Raw genomic sequence first — 8,351 nt, forward strand, 5'->3', positions numbered from 1 at the left:
AGATGGGAAAATAAAACATCATTTTATATATTAAATAAATCATAGACCTAATTACAGGAGAGATCCTTAAAAGGCAGAGAAACAAGTTTCAGGAACCCCTGGAAATTCACTTCTGACTAATTTACCCTCCCCACTCATATCAAGGCATAGTTATCATACAGCTTTCATCTCAATGGGCATCTGATTTAATCCTAAACTTCAATTACCCCTCTTTCACCAAAAGATTTCAATCAAGTTTTTGCAACTGAATAAATATTGTTAGAATTGGGGAAATCAAAATTTCTTAGAGAAGTCCTTATTTTCAGAAACTACAAACTACTAAAAAGTTTTTTTATTTCTTCCTTTTTTCTCAAACTATAGCCCTCCAGTGTAATAGCTATGCTCTATTCCTCTCCTTATGACAAAGGAAGCATTCTATGTGAAATACATTGAAAGTAACCAGATAATAAAAATACATACTCTTAAAATATCTTATCTAGATGTTAACCTCAATTATATAAATAACCAGTTCAAATTTACTAACAATAATGTTGATAAAGTGCATCGCAATTTAGAGTTGAAAACATAGTGACTTGAAGGAAACCAGAGCTAAGGGTTAAACATTATAAGAGGAAAGTTAATCTGAATGTCCTGAATTAGTGTTACCTGCTTATTTGTTTCAGCGGGTGCCAAGTTAAGAATGATTAAAAAAAAGGGGGGGTCATGAAATTTGATTTATTAGACGTATGGTAAATCCATGCTTTGAAAATTTAGTGTTTGAAACCAAAACCTCTAAAAAAAAGTATCAGAAATCTAACACCCTCTTCCAATGTACAAATGTGCTTATTCACTCATTTGAGTTTTTAGAAATCTCTGTTCATTTCTTTTTTTTTTTTTTTTAATTTTTTTATTTTTTATAAACATATATTTTTTATATACATATATTTTTATCCCCAGGTCTGTGAATCACCAGGTTTATACACTTCGTGGATGGAACTAGAGCGTATCTCTGTTCATTTCTAATATCTGCATCAGCTTTTTATTCAGTCTCTTGGACCAAATCTACTTCTTTTTCTTGTTTTTCTCTCCGTTACACATCTGTCACACCAATCTGCTGAAACGTAACCAGCATCACGGCACTAACCTCGAAAACTTTCAGTAACACCCTATTGCTTCCTGAGGCAGGTATAAATGTTTCTTGAATTTCGATATATTCTGAAAACTACCCTTTCTTTACCAGTTCAAACTCTTTACCTATCCAAACTCTACCTCCTCTTTTTAGGCCAATTTTACCTCTAAACCTATTATACATATTCTACTCATCACTTACCCTGTGTTACTCTGTCACACAGAATGACTTCCGGTTTTTATTCTTAAACTCATTTTCATTTTCTTTCAAAATCTGACCTTCATCTTTAAGTCTGCTTTAGGATTTTCCTTTTATAAGCTTCTATTTTACTTGTTACTTATGACATATTATTTAGAACTTGTTGTTTTCTAATTTTAAATTTTTAAATTCAAATATTTTTAATTTTAAATATATTTCTCTTTTAAGTAATTTACAAGCTATTTGAAAGCAGTTGTAGATCTTTAACAAATAATCCTTTCATCCTATAGAGGTCTTCATGCACAAAACTTGGCAAACTTTTGCTTCATAGAAAATATTTCATCTTCGTTTAGGAGCTAGATAGGATAGAAAGACAAATAACAAAGGAAGTTTCTTCACTGGGCTGATAACTTAGGTGGAAGAAAGAATATGTATATAATAAGTTGTGTGAATGTACTTGTGACAATTCTTAGATCAAATCCTTAGGCAAGATTAGTTGCAGATAACAAAGACAAATATGCATAATGAAAAAAAATTAAAAGAGCCGTTCATGTTTTCTCTTTTTTTGTATAGTCACTGGATTAATAATAATAATAATAATGAGATAATATTAATAAAAATAATTATCCTAGTTTCCAGCAGAAAATATAGCTCCATTCTCTTTGAAATAAAAGTTACATAAAATACACAATCCTTGGGCAACTAATTATTAGTAGGAATATTAAACAAAGAAAATTCTAATTTTTTATATTAAATTTTACCTATTGCATTTTTTGTAGTATTTAAAGATTAAGCTTATTTTAGTATGTTTACTGGGAACAAACCTGGCATTTTTTGAAACTACATAAACTTTTCTAAACCTGCTGGTCATTATTGCTGTGTGACCCCAAACACATTGGTAAAAGAGATGAGAGTGTTTAACATGAAAAGGAAAAAAAGAAGATGATAATCATTTACAGGAATGTTTTATAAAAAATGAATTAGAGTTGTTAAATTTAGTTCCAAAATATATAAAGTTGAAATTAAAATAAAAACTCAATTTTTTTAACTACAAAAAATGAATTTCTAATCACTGGAAGTATCTAAAAAATAGAATAGTCTGTTATCTAATATGATTAGTGACTGAAAACATTTAAACAATGGTACTTTTACTTATAAATTAAAGCCTCAGACAACCTATAGTTTTGTGTTCAATGATTGGTGCAGATAATAAATGGTCACTTTCACTGAGGAGGTCAGAACTGAGGAAACAACTTACAAGACTTGGTGTTTTTAGAAACAGATGATGAATCTGCCACATTTGTTGACACTCACAATAATCTTTAGAAATAAAAGAAAGTAAAGGTGAAAGAGAAACAAAAAGAGAAAGACAGAAAGACAAGAGAGACAGAAAGAAAGAGAAATTTTGCAGCTTTCCCAAAGGTACATAATTAAAAAGATGGAACTGAGATTTGGATACTGGTGGTCCAATACCTGAGGCCCAATCCTTAACCTCTACTCTACATATAAGGATATATGTATAAGATATGATAGGTAGAATGGAGACAAAACCAAAGATGATGAAGAGAACGGTAATGAAGAATTCAGTATAAAAGCAGACCTCTCCTATTGGAAAGAATTGAGAAAAAAAAATAATTGTAAATTATACTGGAGCCAGTATACCTGTGTAGAGCAAAATGTCCTAGTACTGCAAATGTCAAAGTTGCTTATTATGATTAGGAGTTAAGTTGCTGTATTTTGCACAGTGTGAAACATATGGAAATTTTTCAGGAAAAGTGTCATGTATTAGTTATTCAACCGGGAGTTAACAAAGACCAACATTCTACTGGGAAAACTGTACCTTAAATAAAAAAAGACTGCATACCAGTGAGCTTTAAATGAAAGAAGGCACAAGTCCTGCCAATTCCTCAGGTAGGAGAACAATAAGAAACCAGTATGAACCAAAAGTAAAAGCAAAATAAAAATGCTGACATCCTGAATACTAACTGCCCTTGTCCATTGACACTTGGCTACTTTTACTTTTGTCAGAATTGATTTTCACTGGATTCTCTTTCAAGAAGTAACAATGCCCTTGGAGAGTCCTTGGGTTCTACATTAAAAGAGATTGCAAAATTAGACTGTAGATTTAAGTTCTAGTTCTAAGACTTGCTAACTATGTGATTTTGGACAGGTTGAGGAACGAACCTCTCTTGACCAAGTTCTTATGTTAAGTTCTTATCTCCTAGATGAGAAGTTTACATAAATTATTTATATGAAGTGCTCAGCACACACTGAACATAATAACAATAATTATTATTTTCTTTTGACTTTTCTTAGTAAATGAATATTAATAAAGAAATTAATTAATTAATTAATAATTAATTAAATAAAATAAATAAAATGAAAACTGATCCATGGATAAATTTGATATTAAGGGAAAGATATTGACAAAAAAATTCTAAAACTAGGATTTCAGCCTCAAAATTTAAATATACAGGCTACAATACTAGTTTTCTCCAGGTAGTTGGTCTACTTTAATCATATTCTTTAAAGACCAATAAATTTGCCCGAAACTCTTTCTCTAAACCCTTAGCATAAATAATTTCACTTTGCAACCTCTCTGTGAAGTAGATATGAAATAGAAGATATTACATTTATTTTACAATTTATCATGTTTAAAGATTTATATCCAAGCTTCTAGAAAAATGAATGAAAGGAAATAATCAGAATTCAATCTCATATTTTTAGTCCAGTATCTTTCTACCTGCCTGAAACCTTGTGAGTTTTGTCATGTCCAGTATGGACAAGACCAGTGGAAAATCCAGATAAACTCTGGAATTTTTACACAATTGGAAAAATTCCAGCAAAAATAGATCCATAATTTTCTCCCCAAAAGATAATTTAGGACTATATGTAATAATTATTGTATTTATATTATTTTAAAATGTACTACCTCAGAAATATCAGCCCAAAATGGGGAGATGGCACTGCTTCAGATTTAACACTACAGACTCAGGAATCAGACTGTCTATATTTAAATACTAAACTCTGTTGCTTTAGGCAAGTTACTTAATCTATCTAAATCTTAGTGGCCATGTTCAAAACATGGGACTATCTAATTTATAGAAGTGTTTTGAGGATATAAGTAAATGGTGACTATAAAGACCTTGACATTGAATAAGTTTTTAATACATATTAACCATTAATGATTAAATATTAACATAGTTATTATTGAGCACACTTCTTCCAAAAAATAAAAACTAAAGTATTATTTTAAGACTTTTATTAGTCTTTGCAATAAAGTTTGAAAAATGAAATTTGTAGGTCACCTGGATAGTGCAGTTGGTTGAGAACCAACTCTTGGTTTGAACTTAGGTCATGATCTCAGAACCACAATGAGCTCCATGCTCAGATCAGAGTTTGCTTGAGATTCTCTTTCCCTCTACCCTACCTTTGTGCTCTCTCCCTCTCTCTCTCAAATAAATAAATCTTTCAAAAATTGAAAATAAAAATGAAATTTGCTTTTCAAAAAATGATATCTCATACCAGGATTCATGTTTCTCTTATTGTATATTTCTTTCAGTGGATAAACTTTTAAGACAAAGAATTAACACTGTCACACAATTTAGAAAACACATTCAAAAGGGGTTTGTGGTATTTATAGAGACATTGATGTATGTCAAAGGATGGTCAGTGTTTCGCTGATAATATCCTTTGTTTAGAAACTTGGTATATTTCTCTAAGTACTTAAAATAAAAAATCAACACAAGCAATAGAAAGATGTTCCGAGGCTTTATAGGTATGATACTCAAAAGGAAAATCTCCCAGAAAGAATGATTTGTTCAATATGGAAGGAGGGGGAAAGTATAGACCTCTCATGGAATTAAGGAAAGCTATTAAGATATAATAGCAATGAGATCCTTCAACAATCGCTTCAGTAGCAATTTTACTTCATTTACTTATTAAGTTAAAAAAAATACAATTCAACCAATGGAGAGAATTATATTTCTGATCTCTTAAGCAAAACTGCCTTTACCACATACAGTCAAAAGCAAATACTATGCAAATGACTTTATGGCTGCTTCATAGAGGAGAAATAAATGGAGTTCAGTTTGTCTCATGAAGAGGTCCAATAAGAAGCCAATAATCTTTTAAGAGATGCATCATTCAGGGGTCTTGTAAGAGACTAACTAAACTAAAATGATCCCCAAGGAATTGGAGATAATGTAGTAATATTTTAACAATTCTCTAGGTGATTCCTAAGTGAAAGAAACATGAGTGTTTCCTTAATCTCCTTATTATAGGAACTTTTTGAATGTGAATAGCCATGGACTAGAACCGTTAATCCTTGATGTCAAGAGATACCTAGAAAAATGACTGGGGAGAAGTAAACCAGAAAGTTACTAATGGCTGTACCACCCTGATAAAAATTTTGTGTAATCCATGCACATAATTTAGTAAACTTGCATTCTAAATGGAATCAGCACATTCATATGCTTGTTCATAATAATGTGTCAAATGGGGGGATAGCATTTTTTTCTTAGAAATCTGACAACTGCTTTATTTAAATAATTTAATTAGATCTCATTTATAACCTAACATTCAGAGTTTGTAAATCACTGACATCAGCAAAAATAAACGGGAGCCAGGAGACTACATTAAGTAAGCTTGGCTGCCAAGCTTCAAATTTAGCTCTTTCAGAATCAAGGCACAGACTATTCCAATCTCATTATGTCTTCCCCCCACCCCAAATGTCCTTAAAGTTGGAAAGTAAAATGAGACTGTTACTGACCTAAAAACTCAAATATGAGTTTGGTTTTTCAATAATATCAAAACATCTGTTAAAAGTTACTAAACTCTGTTTTCCATATTTTCAGTCTCAGTAAGTGGCACATGGTAAAGCATAAATCCCACGTCCTGAATGGTAAAAACAAGACAAAACAAAACAAAACAAAACTTTAAAGGGGCCATAGTAAAGGTAAAGAAGCACTGAGGAAGTTCTACATATATCTCTCAATAATTTGGGAACCTTGCACACGAAGAGGGAAAACCCAAGAGGACACAGAAAAAAGTAAAAGCTTCAGGCAGACTTGAAAATTAACCGATCACAGGAACACTCTCCAATCCACAAAAATCATCTGTCAGAAAAGAAGCCTTATAATCTCAGATATTTGAGGGGAAAAAAATACTAAGCTCTCTGACAACTAATCAATTTAGACACTAGGGTAACTTCTAACTAACCAGTGTAAAAATAATAATAACAAAAAATGGGGGCACCTCGGTGGCTCAGTGGGTTAAGCCTCTGCCTTTCGCCCAGGTCATGATCTCAGGGTGCTGGGATTGAGCCCCACATCAGGCTCTCTGCTCAGCGGGGAGCCTGCTTTCCCCTCTCTCTCTGCCTGCCTCTGCCTACTTCTGATCTCTCTCTCTGTCAAATAAATAAATAAATAAAATCTTTAAAAAAACGGTTTAAAAAAACAAAAAATTTTCAGTGACATTAAAACCTGTATACCATGGGGGGAAAGATTCAATAAACTTGTTACAAAAAATAAAATAAAAAATAAAGCTTTGAGTAAGAAAAAAAAAAAGAATCTGAAGTTGTTACATTATATTGTTCAACATGTCCAATTTTCAGTAGCGACAATAAAAAATTACAAGGCATAAAAGACACAGAAAAGTTGACCCACACTCAAGAAAAAAGCAGTCAGTAGAAAATGTCTTTAAATGGATCTGTATGTTAGAGTCAGCAGACTTCATAGATGCTTTTATAAATATGTTAAAGGAATTAAAGAAAACTATCTCAGGAGTTAAAGAAAAATATGATTGTAGTGGTTTGTCAAAAGCACTTCTAGTAGAGAAACATAAACTGTATATAATAAAAGAAAATTTTAGAATTTAAATATGTAATAACCAAAATAATGGAAAAACATTGGTAGATGGATTTAAAAGCAGAACAGAAATGTAAAGCACAAATCATTTAATTTAAAAGTAGATCAGTAGAGAAGATGGCTGTGCTCTTGTTGAGACATGTTGGCTCTCATTGCCTCTGTGCCCATCTAAGTCCTAGGCTCTATATCAGAAATGCTGTTCCTTTGGGAACTATAACCAGAGAAAAGATGGAGAAGTTCTGGAAAAAGAACACTACTTTAAACTGTATTCTGTCTCTGCATATCACTATCTACAGTGGATCTCTTCCCATGGCAATATCCCTTTGGCACTCTGGTACTGGTATGACCTTGAGTAGAGGTCTTTCTCTTTGGCTTGTTGGCCCTCTTGGCTCTTGGCAACTTTCAATCTTATTTGAAATTTGTAAAGACCATGTGTCTGGGGACATCACTGATCTACACAGCTGAATTTGCACTTGTCTTCCCTCTCATGTATCATACCTAGAATGAGATCTAACACTTGATGTGGAACCTAAAGAAAGGCCTGAAGATTCCCCAGCTATACCAATCTGGAGTGGTTGTCTTGGTTCTTACTGGATTGTCCTCTGCAGGGCTGACAGCCATGTTAAGAGCTGAAGATCCCATCAATGTCTTTCAATAAATGATTAATTGACCTAACTTCTTCTGCTACTCCCTTCTCCACCCAGGGCAAAGTTCTCCTGATTTATTCAGTCCCTTTTGTGCTTGCTCATCACCTGGGAACTCAGTAGCAGTAGAGTAGCTGATAGAGCCATAGCAGTGGAAAAGAAACAAGTTTCCCCTTGTTTCTAAAAATGGAATGACTCAAAAATTCTCTTTTCCTGCCCCAGCTTGCAGTTTACTCTGGTGTTAGGAGCTCTCATTTTTCTCCATATTTAGCCTTGATTTGTTCTTATAGTCAGCTTTTGGCTCCTTGTCATGAGACCATGAAAACAATGTCAGCTTTGTGACCTCTCCATGGGGACTGGGCGTGGGGCTTTGGGTGCCACTGCCTGTGGGTTGCTAGCTTATTCATTGTCAGACCCCAGGGTCTTCAGCACCCACTCAGTATGGCAAAAGAGAGGGGTGAAGGGGAATTAGCTTGTTCTAGCTAGAGGGAGATAAACAAGGTCAGGTGATTCTTGAAGTAGATGCTTTGGGGA

The 8,351-nt window shown here is 33.0% G+C and overlaps 1 pseudogene; it reads left to right on the forward strand.

Annotated features, from left to right (window-relative positions):
• The first annotated feature begins 7,290 nt into the window (after window positions 1–7,290).
• LOC131825631 (succinate dehydrogenase cytochrome b560 subunit, mitochondrial-like) lies at window positions 7,291–7,831 on the forward strand (annotated as a pseudogene).
• The last annotated feature ends 520 nt before the right edge of the window (window positions 7,832–8,351 follow it).

Source organism: Mustela lutreola, chromosome 2 (assembly GCF_030435805.1).
Source record: "Mustela lutreola isolate mMusLut2 chromosome 2, mMusLut2.pri, whole genome shotgun sequence".
Lineage (NCBI taxonomy): Eukaryota > Metazoa > Chordata > Mammalia > Carnivora > Mustelidae > Mustela > Mustela lutreola.